General features: G+C 46.9%; 1 long non-coding RNA gene across 1 annotated transcript; it reads left to right on the top strand.

The window, feature by feature from the left end:
* Window positions 1–719: 719 nt before the first annotated feature.
* On the top strand, window positions 720–18,511 carry LOC121143742. Its single transcript, XR_005881061.1, has 3 exons — window positions 720–885; window positions 7,851–7,982; window positions 17,911–18,511. It is a non-coding gene; the product is annotated as an uncharacterized LOC121143742 (long non-coding RNA).
* Window positions 18,512–19,792: the final 1,281 nt, after the last annotated feature.

Raw genomic sequence — 19,792 nt, 5'->3', positions numbered from 1 at the left:
TCCCCTATGGAGCCTGTTGCCATGGCAACACACTCTCATGATGGACCCTTTTGGGAACTGGGTGTAAAGAACTGCAGAGAAACATCACAAAAGCAGCAATGTGACTTTAGGCCCAGGTTCCTTGTATTTGTGGAAACATCCTTTGACAGGTGTATTTTCTACCCCTGCCCCTGGCCGTGCCCTGCATATCAAGCAGTTGCTAACAGATCCCCAAATGGAAAGACTACACATTCTTTGCCTGTGCTGCACTTATACCCTTCCATCATGCTCAGAGCCTGCTATGCCAGCCTCGTCTGCATAAAGTGTGGGATGTTTCCTGAGAGCATGGCTGCTTGGCTGCATGTGCTCTCACCTAGCTAAGCACATCTGCCATCTCTGCCACATCTGCCCTTTGGTCTCTGAGGCCTCCAGGCACTCTCTTTGTCTTGACCAGGGAGAACGTGGACATGCTGTGGGAAGGCAGAGTTGCTTGCCTTGTCGAGACCTGGGTCAAGTGTCTGAGGTGGGGAGGGAGTCAGGGATGAGAAGAGGAAGCAGTGCCGTAAGCACTGGAGTCTCAGAGGTGAAGAGGAGGCTGTCTCAGAGCTTGGTCATCCTAACTGACGGGCGGTCCCGCTGCTCCTGGAACTGCAGGGATTATGAGCTCACTACTTCAGGGCAAGCCCAGTCTGTGACTTAACTTTTCTGGAAAATCCAAAACTGCTGGTTGTCTCCTGGTAGAGAGATCCTCCCAGGCTATCAGCTGAACCAAGAAACCCTTTGACTGCCCCCAAAGTGATGCCAACTTGAGACAGCTGGGAGAAGGATGGGTACAAGAAGGCAGCCTTCATCTGGCAGTGTAGATCCACTCTTTTTTACGGAATGTGGAAGCTGGGCTTAGGGTTGGTGAGCATGATTGCTTTAGCTGTGATGGAGCTACTTTCCACTTCCTTGTGACCAGATGGAACAGCCAGAGAGGAGAGTGTCAGGTGGCAAAGGTGGCTCATCTGGGCCTCAATTTACAGTCTGATTGTAGACGGAGGGATAAAAGGGACTCTGGAGGTAACTGCTCTGTTATGGCAGGGATGGGCATAGACAGGAGTCATAACTATGCCACAAACAGCCTACAGTGCCTTCCATACATTAGGCACTGTCTTGACTGGTTTATGGCTCTGTTTCATCCATCCACTGGCTCAAAGGGCTAACATAGTTTGCCCAAGGTCATAGTGTTAGGAAGTAGCCCAAGCAGGCTTCAGCTCACACCACCAAGTTTTAAATCCATGCTCTCCCCAACAGTGTGCACTGGCCCCTCGAGCCACTACCCAACCTAATGGCAATTAGAAGGACCTACTATGTGTCAACCACAGCTAGGGACACAGCAAATAAAACAGATGAAGATCCCTAACTCCATGTCTCGGAAGACAGACAGATCAGAGTGCTAGAGGAGGGAGCAAGAATTCTGGGAGTGATCAAGTGAGGGTGAGGTCAGCATGAGACCCTGAGAGAGGACTGAGAAGGCTCTAAGAGGAAAGGAATAGACAGAGCCCTAGCAGGGTGGGAGGGGGCCACAAGGAAGGGAGGAAGGTAAAGATCCCTGGGTAGGAGTATGCCTGGCTAGCAGCAGAAGCAGGGAGGCCAGTGTGGTTGAGCTGGATTAAAATTGGGCAGGGAGGAAGCCAGAAGACTGGAGAGGTAGTAAATTCTCTCTCAGGTCTGCCACCCTTTCCTGGGTGTTCCAGGAGCTTTCACTGTGTCCAGAGCAGACATAACAACATCTGCTCTACATTTGCACAGGACTACCCTGGCTGGTGTGTGGAGGAAGAAGAAACAGAGATTTATAGGACAAAACAGACAGAGGCGAATCCCCAGGGCTTGCTGGCCAGCCATAGCACCTACTCGGTGAGCTCCAGGTTCATTGAGAGACCTTGTCCTAGAAATCAAGAGAGGAAGGGAGCCGGGCAGTGGTGGTGCACGCCTTTAATCTCAGCACTTAGGAGGCAGAGGCAGGCAGATCTCTACGAGTTTGAAGCCAGCCTGGCCTACAAAGCAAGTTCCAGGACAGGCAGAGCTAAAAAGTGAAACCCTGTCTCAAAAAAAGAACCAAAAACAAAAACAAAACCAGAAGGAAAGAAAGAAAGACAGGAAGGAAGGAAGAAAGGAAGAAAGGAAGGAAGGAAGGAAGGGAGGGAGGGAAGGAGGGAGGGAGGGAGGAAAACAAGAGGTACAGTGCTTGCAGAACAACACCCAAGTTTGACCTCTGACCTCCACATCACATACACACTTGCTCCTGTTCACAAACACACACACACACACACACACTCACACACACGAGTCTACTGCCACAATCCAGGGGACAGAGTGTGGAAGCTCAGGGTGACACCATGAATCTGAAGCAGGAAGAGGGTCTTGGGAACGCTTTAAACGACCCAGGTTGGTTGAGAGTCTGGGTGTGGGTGGGAATGAAGAAGTGAATGGAGGACAAGGAAGTTGTGAGGCTTGAGCCACGGGAAGGATGATGGGACCCAGCTGAGGTGGAGGGCTGTGGATGCAGGTATGTGAGCCTGGGGAGGAGGTGCTCTACAGGGGCCATGTTGAGTCTGAGATGTCCGTTAGCTGAGTGAGGTGTCCAGAGGCCCTCAGATGTATTTAAGTGTGAGAAACAGTCTAAAACAGCTAAACATGAGTGTGATTTTCTCTCTCACTCTCTTGTTCTCCCCACACCCATGTGCGTGCTCATTTAGGTGTACATATGTGTTTGAATACATGTGTGAATGTGCCAGAGGTCAGTCTCTAGTGTCAGTTATTTCCGTAGGAGCCAGTTGCCTCGTATTTTGAGATAAGATCTCTCACTGGCCAAGAGTTTGCCAAGTAGATTAGACTGACTAGCCAGCTTCTTCCCAGGATCCACCTGTCTGCCTCCCCAGTACTGGGGTTACAAATTCTTACCACCATGCCTAGCTTTTCACCTGGACTCTGAAGGTAAACTCAGGTCCTTATTTTGTTGCTTAGCAAGTATTTCATTGACTCAGCCGTCTCCCCAGCAGACTTTTGAAGTTCAGGTACAAATATCATTGTAGGGAGAACAAAAGTGGATACCAAGCTTACTTCCTGTGAGGTGCTTTGTGGATTAGATCCTCTTCCAGTCTGATGGACTCTTGACAGTGGTGCCCAGGAAGAAGGGAAGGACTCTCACACAAGTGTGAGAGGAGTCTGGCCTAGGCTTAATCATTTCTACTTCAGGTAATCCTGAATACAAGCAGAGAAACCTCACGTCTGTGAATATGAGAGGAATACTTCATCTAGACAGTGAATTGAAGTCTCATGGATAGAACTAGAAATAAAAAGGACAATTAACTTCATATTAAGTTACAAAAAACTCTTGGTACTTAATAGTTATCTAGAAGTTAACTGGAAGGTCAATGAGCACACAGCACACCCTTGTCCCTGTGGATAAAAGAGTGGGTGATGTAATCACTTTTATAGCTACTCACACCAGGGTCAATGCCATCAAACTTCCTGGCTAGTTGTCACAAGTCTCAGAAAGAAAAAAAAAAAAGAGGATGGGACTGACACCTAATGACTGCAGCTGCCCCTGTCCATAGCTCTATTTTTTGATGTGTGAAAATGACTGCTACGATTCAGACCTGGGCATCCACCAGGCAGTGATGTGAGGCGCCGCTGGCAAAATAATCACAGACGTGCTAGGAATGGGCTCTGCCGTTTCAGCTGGAGCCAAGTCCAGAAAGTTCATTTCAAATGTCAAGCACAGCCCATCAGCCAAGCAGAGCAAGGACCTCATGTGACAAGTGAGGGTTAAGCCTTGGTGGAAGAAGTGAGTGGAGCTGGTGCAGAGTGCCTTGGCACCTTGGTCTGTTTCTGTCTCTTGCTTGACTTTTGATTGTGTTTATAAAACCTTGATTGTCGCTGTCACAAACAGAGTTCATGACTAACTGTCAGTGGGCATGTTAAAGAGAACCTGGATCCTCATGGGCATCGGGGTGGGGGGCTTAGATAATTGGCAAAGAGACACCCCCTGTGGCTTCCTCTTGGCTCTTGCATGTATACCATCATAGCTGAACACACAACTGCGATGTTCCATAAACAATATTTATATATTCATTTTATCTTTTGGAGGCAAAATGTCCTCATAAAGCATTCGTGTTTTTGAAGAGTTTATCCCCAGGTGGGAGTGCCATCGGGAGCTATATATCATATCCCAGGTGTGTGCACATTTGTTTTATGTATCCTGAGGTGAGCAGCCTCACCATGATCCCAGAATCAACAGAACCAAAAGAGATATCTTGACCCCTCTGAAATGGAGCCAAAAGAAACCCTTTCCCCCTTAGGTTTTTTTGTAAAAATATTTTTCAGTGATGGTGTGTTGGTTTGAATGAGAATGGCACCGACAAGCTTGGGTATTTGAACTCTTGGTTTGCATTTGGCAGAACTGTTTGGGAAGGCTTAGGAGGTGTGGCCTTGTTTAGGGAGGTGTGTTACTGAGAGTGGGCTTTGAGGTTTCAGAACCCCATGTTGTTCCCAGTTAGTACATATTCTCTCTCTCTCTCTCTCTCTCTCTCTCTCTCTCTCTCTCTCTCTCTCTCTCTCTCTCTCTCTCTCTCTCTCTCTCTCTCTCTCTCTCTCTGTGTGTCTTACTGCTCCAGTAGCCTGTCTACCTGTTGCCACGCTCCTCACCACGATGGTTGTGGGCTGGCTCTATGGAACTGTAAGCCCCAAATAAACTCTTTTTTTTTTTCTGTAAGTTGCCTTAGTCATGGTGTCTCACAATAACAATAGACAAAAGTAACCAAGACAGCAAGTCTGACCAATCCAGGAAAGGGATGAAAAACTCAAGGCGTGAGTTTTCTTCCCAGAATCATTAACTGACCGAGTCTGAAGCAAAGCTAGGAGTCTTATTTGTAGCACAGTGTTTTTTCCCAAGAGAAGACTAAAACAGGTTCCCCAACCTCTTCCTGACTCACAGGGATTGTTTTCTGAGCTCAGTGTGTGTGTGTGTGTGTGTGTGTGTGTGTGTGTGTGTGTGTGTGTGTGTGTATCAGAGGTCAACCTTGAGTGTTATTTCTCAGGCACCATGAACCCTGTGTTTCCCCCCTAAACACAAAGATTTCTCTTACATGTGATTCTTTTTAGATTTAGTTTTATCATTTTAAGTTATATATGTGTGTGGGGGGGGTGTGCACATGCATGTGGGTACATGACCCTAGTACAGGTGCCCAGGAAGCTATAGTGGCATCAGATTCTTGGGAGCTGGAGTTACAGGCAGTTGTGAGCACCTGATGCAGGTGCTGGGAACAAAACTCGTGGCCTTGGGAAGAGCAGGAAGTGCTTTTAATCACCGAGCCCTCTCTGTCCCTCTATTTTGTGGTTTTGAGGCAGGGTCTCTCACTCTTCTGGAGCCCACAATGAAGTTAGTCCAGCTGGCCTGTGAGTCCCCACATCCCACCTCCCCAGCACTGGGATTATGACTACAAGTGTGTCCTCCATGCCCAACATTTTTACGTGGTGTCTTAGCCAGGGTGTCTATTGCTGTGATGAAACACCATGGCCAGAAAGTAAGTTGAGGAGGAAAGGGTTTATTCGGCTTATCCTCCTTCCTCATTGCAGTCTGTCCCTGAAAAAAGTCAGGACAGGAACTCTAACAGGGTGGGACCCTGGAGGCAGGAGCTGATGCAGAGGCCATGGAAGGGTGCTGCTTACTGACTTGCTCTACATGGCTTGCTCAGCCTGCTTTCTTACGGAACCCAGGACACCCTGGGGTGGTACTGCCCACAATGGGCTGGGCCCTCCCCATCAATCGCTAATTAAGAAAATGCTCTGCAGGCTTGCCTATGTCCTGATCTTATGGAGGCATTTTCTCAGTTGAGGCTTCCTCCTCTCAGATGACTCTAGCTTGTGTCGAGGTGACATAAATCTAGGCAGTAAACATGGGTTCTGGGAAGTAAACTCAGGTCTGCATGCTTTCATGGCAGGCTCTTTGCCAACTGAACTATCTTCCCAGGCCTCCTCCAAAGTTCATTTGTAAGTGGGGGCTGAGAGCAGGATGTCCTTTTCTTCCTGAGTCTTGGCTTTCTCGAATGTGCCCAGTGGAAATGTTCTGCTGCCATACACAGGCCGATTGCATTCTACTCGTTCTGCCAAGGGTCATGCTGTGAAAATATCTTGAATTTTGTTTTTGTAGCTTGTTAACCTTTTCCTTCCTGAAACAATGCTTGCGTTTGTTCTGGCTTTTCTGCAGTAGGAGACTGGGTCTGAGTGGATGGATGCATCAAGGCATTTCCCCCTTAATCTCATGGCAAGGGTTTCCCAGTCTTTGTTTCTTCCCAGGGTTCCCTTGTTGTGAAGCAATTTCCTCTTGGAACCCTTTCTGCTTTGTGAAGCTGGGAGAGCAAGATTGTTTGGTTCTTGTAGAGAAATAGGGAAAGAAAGGCAACAGTAAAGAACAAAGCCAAGCTATAAAGCACAGGAGACTGGGGAGATGGTTCAGTTGTCCGAGTACTTGTCTGGCAGACTCCCACATGAGTTTGATTCCCAGCACACACTTTAAAATGGTGAGGTTCTTAGAAAACCAGCACTGGGGAGGTAGAGAGAATCCATGGGGCTCACTGATCAGCCATGCTAGTTTAACGTGGTCAGGCCAGTGAGAGACCCTGTCTCAAAACCAAGAAAATGAAGTGCCTGGCATTCCTAAGGCTGTGCCCTGACCTCCACATACATGCACACAACCGTGCATACAGAATATAAAATTAAAGAAGTCCTGGCAAAAAGTAGAACTGAAATCTCTGCCACTTGAACCAGGAGTTCTGAATCCCAGATTGAATGAGGCTGTCACGAGGTGGCCATCTCATAGCTGCCTCCTCTCTACCTGAGGCGTCAGGCATATGAGATGAATGAGCCCACGCTTGACAGCTGCTACCACTCACGGGTTTAGAGAGCATCTTATTTTGTCCTCTTGCCCCTCAGATGTTGTCCATCTGTCTGTTTGGCCACCCTGACTAGATTCTTATGAGCATGTGGCATTTTCAGAGTTTTTCTTAGTCTAAATGCCATGGACAAATCTCCATTGAAATTTCGTCTGTATGTGCCAGGGTTCATTCTCAGTTCTTGAAGGAATGGAGTCAGCTCCTTGTTAAATTTCCCATCTTTTCCCACTAAAATGTTTAGTTCCCCTTCTGAGTCGTTTCATAGACTGTTTCTGCCAAAACAATGGGACAGAGGGTTCTGAGAATGAAGGATGGAACTGGAGGAAATTAACCAGTAAGATCAACAACAGAGCCAAGCCAACCATTGGAGCCACACCATCCCATGCAACTGGTACAGGAAGGGGAAGGAGTGTTTTCCCGTTCTGGAACCATGTGGCTGTCCATGTGTTGCACACAAGTGTCATGCAGATGGAGGTCCATGTCTTGCTTGCTGGGTTAGATGGATGACGACTGTCTAGGGTTAGAGCTACAGTGACAGGCACTCTTGGGGAGGTGACACCCATGTCAGTGGGGGCTAGAGTTCTGGGGCAGATCTCTCACGTTCCCTCTTCAGTAGATGGGACTAATGTTAGTGCCTCCTTCCAAGTCCTTTCTTATGCATTCATCTAAGAATGAGTAGATATGTGTACATACTTATGTATGCATATAGCACACTTGTACATATTTGTATATGTACGTGTAGTAAGACAATGAAATAATTGGACATGAAAGAAAAACTATCAAACAAACCTGACAGCATCCTAAGCTGACTTACCCTTGACTACTTCCTCTTTATCATGTTTTCATGAAAAGGCGTGTGTGGGTGAGGGAAGGGATCTAGAGGCTTCATGCCCTGGGGCTTCAATAGCTTACCCATCACCATTAATCTTGCAGTTTGCAGCCCGTGTCAGTTGGCTCAGAACAGTGACTCACTCTGATTCAAAGGACTCTGAAGACTTCGCCTTGAGCCCCCTCGAAACACTCCTTCCTCTCCCTAGCAATTCTTCACAGCTCAGAGCCCTTTCGGTAAGGACACTGGGAGGTTGGAGAATGGGGACATTGTGAAGTGATTGAAAAGTCATGGCTGAGCCTGCAGGACAGTTCAGTTAGTAGAGGGTTTGTTTCACAAGTATGAATACCCGAGTTCCATCCCAAGAATCCATGGTTTTTTGTTTGTTTGTTTAAAACAAAACAAAACAGGTATGGTGGTGTGCTTGTAATCCCAGCCCTGGCGAAGTCAGGGACAGGAAGATCTCTGGACATTGGTCAGTCAGTCTAGTCTATTGAGGTCCAGGCTAGCAGGAGAGTCTGTCTTAAAAAAACAAGGTGGTGGTGACTGAAGAAGGATAGCCCACATGCCTTTGGTTTTCATCTACACATGTGTACATGCATAAATTCATGTGCACCCTCACACTTGAATACACACACACACACACACACACACACACACAAAGTCCATGTTTGCACATAAGACTATTTCTCTTTGACTTTCAAGCTGAGAAATTGCCAGCAAACTTGTCCCAGGAGAAAAGTATGTACTAATTACTATCACTGACAATCCCTGTATCTGTCTACTGAGTAGAGAGCAAGGATGCAGCAGCCTCTTTCTACTTCTAACCCAGATGCTGTGATCTAAAAGCAGATGCCTCATTAAACGTCTTTTATTCCTGGCCATGACCAATGATGCTCATCATAAGCTGACTACCTGGCCATTGCTGAGCGGAGAGAAGTGAACATATGCATAGAAAATTGTATAGGAGAAAGATTTATTTAAGTTGTTCTCTCTCTCTCTCTCTCTCTCTCTCTCTCTCTCTCTGTGTGTGTGTGTGTGTGTGTGTGTGTGTGTATTTGTGGGGAGGCTAGAAGACAGCTTCTCTCACTTGCCTAGAACTTATGCTATGTTGGCCAGTCGGTGATTCCTAGAGACCTGCCTGTCTTTCCCTTCTCAGTGCTGGGATTACATGAGGGTGTCACCATATCTGGTCTTTTTAAGGTAGTGTCTGGGAACCAAACCCAGGTCTTCATGCTTGCAAGGCAATTGCTTTACCTACTCAGCTATCTCCCCATCCCAAAAGATCCCTTTGTAGAGCCCCTGAACCGCACTGTGTGTTTGAAGTGACTTGAGCTGGAGTAGGGCTGGGTGGTGGACTGGTGGCGGCTTTGATGAAGGTGGGGTTGCATAGCTTAAAGTGGAAGCTGGGGCTTTCGTGATGGAGACAGAAGCACAAGAAGCTCCATTCACTCAGGTTGTTTAGCAATCTGGCATAAAGGACTGCTCACATGACACAAAGCCGACAAACTTCTGGGGATATTCCAAATTAGACAGTAAGGTGTGTGAAGAGCCTGGGGCACGGGAGGCCCAGCCCTTCCACAGGATTCGGCATCAACTCTGTTGTATGGCTCCCGTTTCTCATGACTGGTCACTGACTCACCCTCCTGATGCCTGGCTACACAAAACCTACTTGGAGCAAAGTGATGACAGTGGCACACTCCCTCCAGGCATCCTCTCCTGAAGTCCCTTTTGTTCTCAGCTAGGCCCTGGGTCACTGTCACAGCCTGCCTGGACCTGTTTATCTAGGACTCACCCAGGCTGAGTAGGCCAAGGCAGGCAGTTAAAAGAGACTTCAGAGGGTTTGGGGAGGTGATTCAGTGGGTAAGAGTGCTTGTTATGCAAACATAAGGATCTGAGTTCAAATCTCCAGCAACCATGTACCCATGTAAAAAAATGTGGTGTTGCTGTGCAAGGCTCTAACTTAGGCATAATGGGAGGAGGGAAGAAGGTGATTGGGACTTTCTAACAGTCAACCTAGCTTCAAGAGCAGAAAAAGACCCTGTCTCAAGAGATTAAGGCATCGAATGATAAAACAGGATGCTTTGGCCTGCATGCACACATACACATGTGGATATAACACGCACACACACACACACACACACACACACACACACACACACACACCATAACAACAGCAACAACAAATAAAAAAGAAAATAAGCTTCAGCCTAGAGCAGTGGGCAGAGAGGTAGGGGCCAGGGTGTAGAGACAAGCCATGGTCCCTTGGAGGTAGAGCTGCAAGAGCCATCTTCCTATAGAGATGACTTTGGAACACACACACACACACACACACACCTTTCTTGTATAAATCTTCTATTCTGTTCTTATCAAATGCAGCTTCCTTTCTGACAGTGTCTCCAAGAGTCATAGGAGGACAAATGTCCACACTGACCAGAAGCTTAAGTGTCACAGTCTAACCCCCTGAAGCAGACTCTAAGCCTAACTCATTCTAAACCCTCTTCTTTGCCCCAACCAGGCTGACAATATGTTGGGGAGAGCATGAATATGAAGCCTACTGGTCAGCAACACAGTTTTCTAGACAAATACATCTGATCAACCATTCCTCCTCATTCCCCATTAGCAAGTGATTGAAATACATCAAAGAATCTAAGGTTAGAGTCCTGACTAGTCAACTACCTTTAGTGCTTTAGGAAAGCTCTTAATACTTTTGGATGTCCTTTTCTCTCTTGGGGAAAAAATCCAGAATAACAGTAGTCTTAGTAAAATAATAAGGAAATGGTAATTAATAATAATAATAATGGCTTGCTGAAGTCTCAAGATTACACTGAAGATGTAGTGACACAATGTATATAAAATAACTTAAAAAAAGAATAATCACTGAAATATCACATAACATTAATACCATTATTGATAATGTTTCTACAGCCTTTCAGTCACTTAAAAGCAAAGAGCCAGACTCTATTTTCATAGTGACTTTCAAGGAACAATAGTTAATAGGAACCCACCCATTATCTGTAGTTACACCTCTTTTGTGCAAAGTCCACGGTATCCAGGGTTGAGTCAGCCCAGGTCCTGTGGCTCCTGACTCTGGCATCCCCTGTGCTGTGACCTAATGCAATTACTCATCTGATCTAAGTTTCAGATACTTGCCAGCAATGCTGGTGGGATCATTGCTACCTTTGATGCTTGATTGGAGAGCTGGCAGCTAACTCATCACTAAGACATCAACAATGTCATGCCAGTGTCTGAACTTGCTCAGCGAGTCTTGTGCTTGGTGCTCAAGGCTCTGTAGGTGGAGCTTGGTCTATCTTCCTGCCATAGGCTATTCCCTTTTATCCCCAGTGTTCCCAGATTGAGAACCGGGCTTCTCCCGTGATGTATATATTCACCTTCTCTTCTGCTGTCATGGTGGACCTCTCCATCCACTTCCTGCCCTTGACTCAGTCATACTCTCTGACTCCCCAGGCCCCTGACTTTGAAGGTTTTGGCATCACCCTCATGTTAAAATTTCCCACGACCAAAGGTGGCACTTTGATTCAGCATCCCCAGCTCCTCCCTACCCTGTGCAACTTTCTGCCCTTGGTTCAAGCATCTGTGGATCTATCTTCTCTCTTCTCTGATGGATATTGGCAGCTACTTCTGCTGTGTGATATTTGAAGTCCTCAGAAGGTGGAGAATGCATCCACAGACAAGTCCATCAACCCAGACATGTACAAACAAGTGTGACCGGCTGCCTAAGGAACTCCAAGGATGGGTGACAGTCTGTGGGATACAAGCCCTCCTTTTAATCTCTCTCTCTCCCTCCCTCCCTCTCTCTCTCTCTCTCTCCCTCTTTCCACCCTCACTCTTTCTCTGTCTCTGTCTCTCTCTCTCCCTCCCTCCCTCTCTCCCTCCCTCCCTCCCTCCATTCCTCCCTCCCTCCCTTCCTCCCTCCCTCCCTCCCTTCCTCTGGCCTCAGAAAGATACAACAGAACAGGTATGGTATTCCTATGCCAGGTCCCCCATTTATAATGAGAGAAAAAGCCTCAGATTTACTCACCAGTTCAGCAGTGAGGGACACTGAAATCAGTATTGTATATAGAGCAAAAAGAGGCCAACACAGGTATATGGCTGGATTGTGTTCATAAGAGGAGAAAACTGGGCTATGACTGGTTGCCTAGCTGGTCCTAAACAGCGATGAGACCAAGTGGCAGAAGGGAGCTTTTCTAGTCAGATCAAGTTGTTCAGTTCCGGTGGTACCTCAAAGAGGACAGGCCAGTCTTCAGGCTGTCCAGTTCTTCTCGGTCTTATTGCATGTAAATTAGGCTCCAATAAAGTTGACAGGAAACGAGTAGATAATTAAGAAATATTTTAAAATGTAATAGGAGGAATGGGGAGATGGCTTAGTGGAAAAAGCATTGACCATGCAAACATGAGTACCTGGGGTCAGAGTCTCAGACTGTATGCAAAAGTCAGGTGTGGTGGCACAGTCCAGCTCTGGTGGAGTCACAGCTCTGGAACTCCAGAGTGGAAGAGGGACAGAAAGAAAAATCCCACCTGGTGAGTTCCAGGTCCCAGAGATCCTACAGCAACAAAGAAGTGTGGGTGACTTCTAAGGAAAACACTTGTGGTTGACCCCTGGTATGCACCCCCTCCATGTGATCAAACACACACACACACACACACACACACACACACACACACACACACTGAGGAAAGCATCTTGTCCCCTAAATACAGGGGGCAGTGAGAAAAAAATCAACTAAGTTACCTGGAGTCATATCTAGTATGCAGATTTCAAATCCACACCAAACAGCCATGACTGGTGGGCAAGGCTAAAGTCAACATGACATCAGGACATGGTTCCATCTATCTCCCAATGTGAACACAGGGCTTAATGTCTGGATCACCATCATGGACGTGAGATACCAGATCCAGGGTTCAGAAAGCAGAGAAAGAAAAACAGTAAACATCAAAGGACCTACGTGCTCTGAACAGAGGGCACGAGGGAATGCGTCAATTTTGCTGACCAGAAGAAGGGACGGGCTTCTCCATCTCCATGTCTTCCACCCCTGTCTTTCCATTCTAGCTTCCATAGACACATCTTTAGTTTCTTCCCTTCAGGCTTGGTCAGTGGCTTAAGGCTGGTTCAGTAGCTTCTTACTCTTCTTACTCTTCTATGAGTTAATTCAGGATGCCTGAACACACTTGGTGGAGGTGGTGGTGGTGGTGGTGGTGGTGGTGGTGGTGGTGGTGGTGGTGTGTGTGTGTGTGTGTGTGTGTGTGTGTGTGTGTGTGTGTGTGTGTATGGTTCTCTTTCAAACCAAATCAGGCTGCTAGAAAATCCAGACATGAGCCACTATCTTTTCAATAAAGCCTGAGACAAATATAAAATATAAGGACTGGAGAGTTGGTTCAATGGTTAAAAGAACACTTGCTGCTCTTGTAGAGGACCCTGGTTCAATTCCCAGTACCCACATAGGAGCTCACAACCATCAATAATTCCATTTCCAGAGAATCCAAAACCCTCTTCTAACCTCTTTGGGCACTGCACTCATGTTATGCACATACATGCAGGCAAAACAGCCATACACATAAAAAGAAATAAATCTTTAAAAAGATTTTAAAAGTAAAGCAAAGTAAATATAAAATGCTATAGAAACACTGTAGAACAGCAGTTCTCAACCTGTGGGTCATGACCCCTTTGGGGGTTGAATGAGTCTTCCACAGGGTTTGTATATCAGATATCCTGCACATCAGATATTTACATAACTAACAAAATTAAAGTTATGAAGTACGAATGAAAATAATTTTATGGTTGGGGTCACAACAGCATGAGGAACTGTATTAAAGGGTCACAGCATTAGGAGGGCTGAGAACCAGTGGTGTAGAGACTTCTTGCCTTTCCCTGCTCACAAATGCCATCTTGCAACACCCCTTACTGAACATGCATAAACTTTACAGGAAAATGGAGATATGGCAATGATGGTGTGGGATTTCCCCCTCCTGTCTTACCTTGTGAATCGTGATGTTCTCAAGTCATCCCACCACACAGAGAAGAAAGCCAGCGTTGTTCTCAACCATGCTCTGCAGGGCTCTCTTAATTGTCTTTGTCGCAGCTGACTCATCAAACTGCTTATTTCATTTAGGGAAACACATGTAAGCCTGCCTATGCCACTGTTAATTAACAATTTTGTTTACTGTTGAGTGAACTATCACAAAAATTTGCAATCATGGTGAGAATCTTAGTTTGTGTGTGCTGCTATTACAAAAAAGGAGTGGTTTATAAACAGTAGAAACTCACCGAGGCAAAAAGACCCAGGTCATGGTGCTGGAGGGTTCAGTGTCTGCTGAGGGCAGCCTTCTGGTTCATAGACATGTATAATCTTTGTGTGCTTGGTGGGAAGAGCAAAGGCACTCTCTGGGCCTGTTTCATCAGAGTACTACATTCATGAAAACCCTACTCTCATGACCTGATCACATCCCACAGGCTCCACCCTCTAATGCTACTGTCCATGGGACACGGATTTTCCTGTGAGAATTTGGTGGTGTTAGGTTGAGGGAGAAATGATATTCAGTGAAAAACAAACAAGGATCACAGGCCAATCAGAACAACTGGGAAGAGGGCTAGCATCACCACATGTAAACACTGAGGAATGCAGTCTTCGAGGAGAGACGTGTGTGTGTGTGTGTGTGTGTGTGTGTGTGTGTGTGTGTGTGTGTGTGTGTGTGTTGTGCTCATGGAGGGCAGAAGAAGATGTTAGATCTCTTGGGAAAGGTGGTTGTTAGCCGCCCAATGTGGGTGCTGAGAACTGAACCCAAGTCCCCTGCAAGAGCAGCAAGTGCTCTAAACTGCTGAGCCATCTCTCCAGCCCTGATGGTGTATTCTTATAAGCCAAACAATACCAGAATTAGTAGAAGCAACACAAAATACCCTCCAATTCAGTAAGCAAGAGCCACAGAACCATGTCCCACAGCAGACTGTTCATTTATCTTTGCTGTGATCAATTTTGAGTGGATCCATTACCACTTTCCCCATAAAACAAGCAGTGAGTTTATGTTCTACTAATAGATGCATTCTATTTTTACCCTTTGAGCCCCATGCATTTTACTAGAGTTTACTAATAGTAGCTGTATTTCTTTTCTACTGTGTGTGTGTGTGTGTGTGTCTGCATGAGTTTACGTGCACCACACATATGCAGACACCCTCAGAGGCCACAAGAGGCTATCAGATGTAAACAGACCTGGAGTTGTAGGCTGCTGTGAGCCACTTGACAAGGGTGCTGGCGCCATAATCTAGGTCCTCTGTAAGGACAGTAAGCACTCTAGTCAGTGAGCCATCTTGCCAGTACCAATTGCTGCCTTTCATGAGTTCTTGCTATGCAGTGGTGTAAGCTCTCAGGAAAACATTACTCCTACTGCTTAGCCTTTGTTGATTTCTATAATGGAAATACTTTCACTGTGGTGGTTAGTTTTAAATGCCAGCTTGGCACAACCTAAAATCACCTTCAAAGAGAGCCCAAATAAATAGTTGCCTAGACAGACCAGGCTGCCCTCAGGGCAGGTTTGTGGGGATTGTCTTGGTTATTAGTTAAAGTAGGAGGATACAGCCCTCTGTAGGCAGCACCATCCCCTAGGCTGAGGTCTTAATTGCATTCGTGAAGACAGATAATTGAGTAGCAAGCATGGATGTATCCACTTCTCTGTTCCTGACTGTGAGTGTGATATGACCAGGGTCTCAAGCTGCTGGTACTGTGACTTCCTTGCAAAGATGGACTATAACCTGGAATTGCAAGCTAATTAAAATTTTTCCTCCTTTAAGTTTCTTTTGATCAGAGTAGTTTTCAGAGCAACAGAAAAGGAACTAGAACACTCACCATGGGTGATTTCAAACTCCCAGTGAAATACCCTAACACAATCTCTCCCTACCTGTCAGAAGGCACGGTTCCTGCCCATTCCCATACCATGTCTATTGCAACACATGAGTAAGAACACTCATAGCTCTTCAATGAAGGCATTAACTGCCATTTTACTGAGGGCAAAACAGGTTGGGTAGACACTCTGTTCAATATTACATAACTATTGTCAGTTCACTCGGATTTTAGCCAAGGTCTGCACAATTCTCAAACCAACTTCGTCCTGACATTCCGCATTTCTTGCCACTTAACTATGTGAAAGAATATGGTTTGCGGACAGTCTTGATTTCTAGAAAAATAGGGTGAGCAGATTGTCTCTAAGATTGTCCCTGAAACCCTACCAGTCTTGAGAGGTAGGAACTTTCTCCCAACTGTGATGGGACGTACCAGGTCACTGGGGCATCTGTCTCTGTGAGACTCTCAGTTCAGTCACAATCCACATTCTAGGTATACAGTGGTACCTGCGTGGCAGGTGTTATGAAGAGGACTTACTTGCAGAAGGACTGGGGAGGGACCTGGCCACCCTTACCCTTCTAACAGCTACCAGACAGCCAAATATGTCAATTCTCATGATGCTGTTCTATGAGCAAAAGAACATTCCAGAGCTACTGGAGTGTCAGCTAAGCCCTGTATTTTGGGCTCTTTCTTTCAGCCACCCCATCCTGTGTTTAAGCCAAGGGACAATAGTGTTCATCTATATAACCCCAGGGGATCAGTGAATATAATCCCTGGTGGCTGTGAAAAGACCAGAGGCCTATCAACACACAGTGTGATTATTACTCCTATGACTTTGTTTTCCTGATACGGCATTTTGCTACAAGACTCAGGCAGAGCCAAAGCAGAGCAAATAATTGCTTTCCACACTTCCTGTAGCTTAAAGGTTCTGCGTTATGGAATAATGAGTTGCACCAGCAGTAACACCCTGTGCTTGAGTCGCACTTTCCTCTGAGGAACTCTGAGCGCTTTGCAGACACATGACAAGTTGCCGACAGACAGACAACCTAGAGGGATAAAAGAGACCTGTGCCGTAAGAAGCCACTCTGGGGAGTGACAGCTGTCCTAGCTCACAAATTGGCAACATGATGTGTTTCCAGTCTCAACCAGAAATAAAGAAACCTAATGGGTGGGGGACACAGCGCAGTCAAGGAGACTGAGACCCTCTTGATCATCTGCCCAGAGAGAGTAACACAGCCTGAGACAACCCCCATGCCCAAGTGACCCATGGTTCAGATGTTTGACCCAAAGGAACAACTGCCAGCTTTTCCCTAGGGGGCAGAGGAAGCCTGTGGTCAGTTCAGCAGCGTGGAATCTATAGAGGACTACCGCCGGGTGTCATCCCCCCTTGAGTATTGACTGCCCAGTGTGTACTCATCCACAGCTGAGCACAGCCAGCTGCAAATGTTGAAAGAGACTGACAGAGTCTTAGGAAGTGGGGAGGCAAAGGCCTTGTCTGAGAGTCACTCTTCACATTCAGATGCTGGGGTGTGCCAGAGGTGGAGCGTGAGGCCAACAGAACTAGAGAGGAGAAAGCAACATGTACCACAGCAGCATGGAGCACGGGGCTCAGCAGGCAGGGCCAGTCTTTTCACATGCCCTGTCCCCTTTGTTCCTCATCGAAAACCTGGACACAGGTTTGCTCTTCATCTTTAGAACACAAAAAAGAAATCAGGGCCCAGAGTAGGTGAGGCCATTTGTCCAAGGCCACACAGCTGCACTGGCCCCATGCAACAGGACCAGAATTACAGCCAATCCCTCAGATTCCAGATTCAGACAGAAATCAGGGAAATGAACCGCAGGAAGGCTGGTAGAGAGAGCATGAGAGACCATGGTGAAGTACTGTGGTGTGCCTAGGTCATGAGGAGCTGAGGTGCTGGACCTGCAGTGAATACAAGGAGAGGGAAGAGTTTGGGGGGTGGAGTGCCTGTGGGGACAAAGATGATGCAGGGAAGTAAATTGTGTGTGTGTGTGTGTGTGTGTGTGTGTGTGTGTGTGTGTGTGTCTGCAGTTGCATGTGTGCATGCATGTGAGTGTGTATGGAAACCAGAGGTCAATGTTGAGTGTCTTCCTCAGTTGCTCCCAACCTCATTTTTCAGGGTCTCTCACTGAATGTGTAGCTGACTAGCAGGCTCTAGGGGTCCCCCAGTATCAGCTCCCCAGCACTGAGACTACAGGAGCATGTCTTTATTCCTGGCTTTCTTGTATGGGTGATGGGGAATCAAACACAGGTCCTCACATGTGATTTTAATGTTAATTGTTATCTTGACAGACTCTAGAATCACCTGGGGGAATGACCACTGGACAGACCTATGTGGGATTATCTTGATGCAGGAAGATTCACACACTACACGTGGCACCATTCATGAATGAGATCTTTTCTTCATGAATGTGTTCATGCAGGAAGGAAGCTGAGCTCTCTCTGCTCCCTGGATGTGATGTGACCACCTTTTCCATGCCACCTTGACTTCCTCAGTGTGACAGACGGTGCCTTGAGCTCTGAGCAGAAACAAATCTTCCATCTTTAAGATGCTCTTGCTGGAGAACTGTATCTCAGCAGCAGGAGAAGAAGCTGCGACATTATACCTGTGCTGTACACACTGTACCAACTGAGTCATCTCCCCAGCCCTGGATCTCAATCTTTGTTGAATTGTGCTCCCCTTGACACTGATGTAAGAGCAGCAGACACGTCCTTGGAAGACAGGTCAGGCATCACACACATTGAAAGACTTTCAAGGTCTCACTGGGAAGGGCAAGAGGTTTGCTTGTGCCAGAGATGGAACACTGGCTTTCCCAGTTTGGGGAACTACTGGGATACCTGTGCACCTATTTTCAGAATTCAGCCAAAAGAGCTATGAAACAATGAGTCTAAAGCCATGGTTGGTTATTTTTCAATATGAGGGAGGGGCATGCCTTCTCTGTCTTGGACTTCTGCTGTAGATATGGCAGTAGGACAAAGTGGGGTATCTCTGGAAGTCCCCTCATGGGACAGAGTCTCTCACTAGCTTGGAACTAGCCAAGTAGGCTAGGCTGGCTGGCAATGAGCTGCAGGGACCAGCCTTTCACTTCCTCCCTCCCCAGCACTGAGACTACAAACACATGCCAGTGTCTGACATTTTACATGGGTTCAAGGAATTGAATCCCAGGTCACCAAGCTACCAATGGAGCCATTTGCCCAAACCCCACAATAATGAGTGTTAGCTCCAGGACTCCTTCAATTACTTCTTCAATATTGTAAGTCTTGGGTGGAGTATGAGCCATGGCTAGGCCATGCCATGTTCCTCTTGTACCTGATAGCTCTGCAGATGCTAAATTCAATCCAGATGCCAACATGCCATAAGTAGGTAAGAATTTTCACTGACTTGTCTTGCAAGATCATTCTAAATTTCAAGTTTGGGGCACTTCAGGTGGGAGGCATTGGGGGTGGGTGGGTAGTGAAGCAATTTAGTAATTCTGGGAGTTGCCCCAGGAGTGGCATTTCATCTAGAAGGTTCTATCTGCACCTTTGGCTACATATTCCAATGTAGCATGTCCTTGGGTTCTCCATCCTTCCAAGGAACTCCTTAGTTTCTTCTCTAATGACAGCAACTTCTAGATCTGGGGCCTGACCAGCTTTGGACACTGAGTGACTTTAGGACAGAGAACTCACCAAGCTGACTACAAGGAACAGAATGGAGCTGAGTCTGTGGAAGAAGAATAAGATGAGGGTGGGTAGCTGGCAGATATCAGCTGCCCAGGATGGAGCAGTGGGTGGGATCTTCAGGAAAAGATGATGAGGAGGTGGGATGCTGCTTCCTTTGCTTCAGACAAGTGAGGCAGCCTGTCACTCTTATTTCATGCATTCCTATAGGAGGTGGTCCAGGAAGACTGGGTTTCCCCAGTCACCAAGGGAGGGGAGCTCTCAGCTTCCAGCCATCACATCTCAGAAGGAGCAGCCCTTTTTTCACGGGCTGGAGGTAGTGAAATCCTCACCAACTTCACTGTGGGACAGATTCTGGCCACAGGAAGAGCTCAGAACTCCCTGATGGGACATCCAAATTCGCTGTTGTCAACCTGGAGGTCTGAGAGCCCCTGGCCATGGGACTCCCTAGAAGTACAGTGGGCCCTCAGAGAAGGCCCTGGGCTCCTCACCCAGACTTTAGAACAAGGAAAAG

This window comes from Mesocricetus auratus, unplaced genomic scaffold (assembly GCF_017639785.1).
Source record: "Mesocricetus auratus isolate SY011 unplaced genomic scaffold, BCM_Maur_2.0 Super-Scaffold_100013, whole genome shotgun sequence".
In the NCBI taxonomy this organism is placed as follows: Eukaryota; Metazoa; Chordata; class Mammalia; order Rodentia; family Cricetidae; genus Mesocricetus; species Mesocricetus auratus.
The sequence above is the reverse complement of the archived record's forward strand: the minus strand, read 5'-3'. Positions and strand labels throughout refer to the sequence as shown.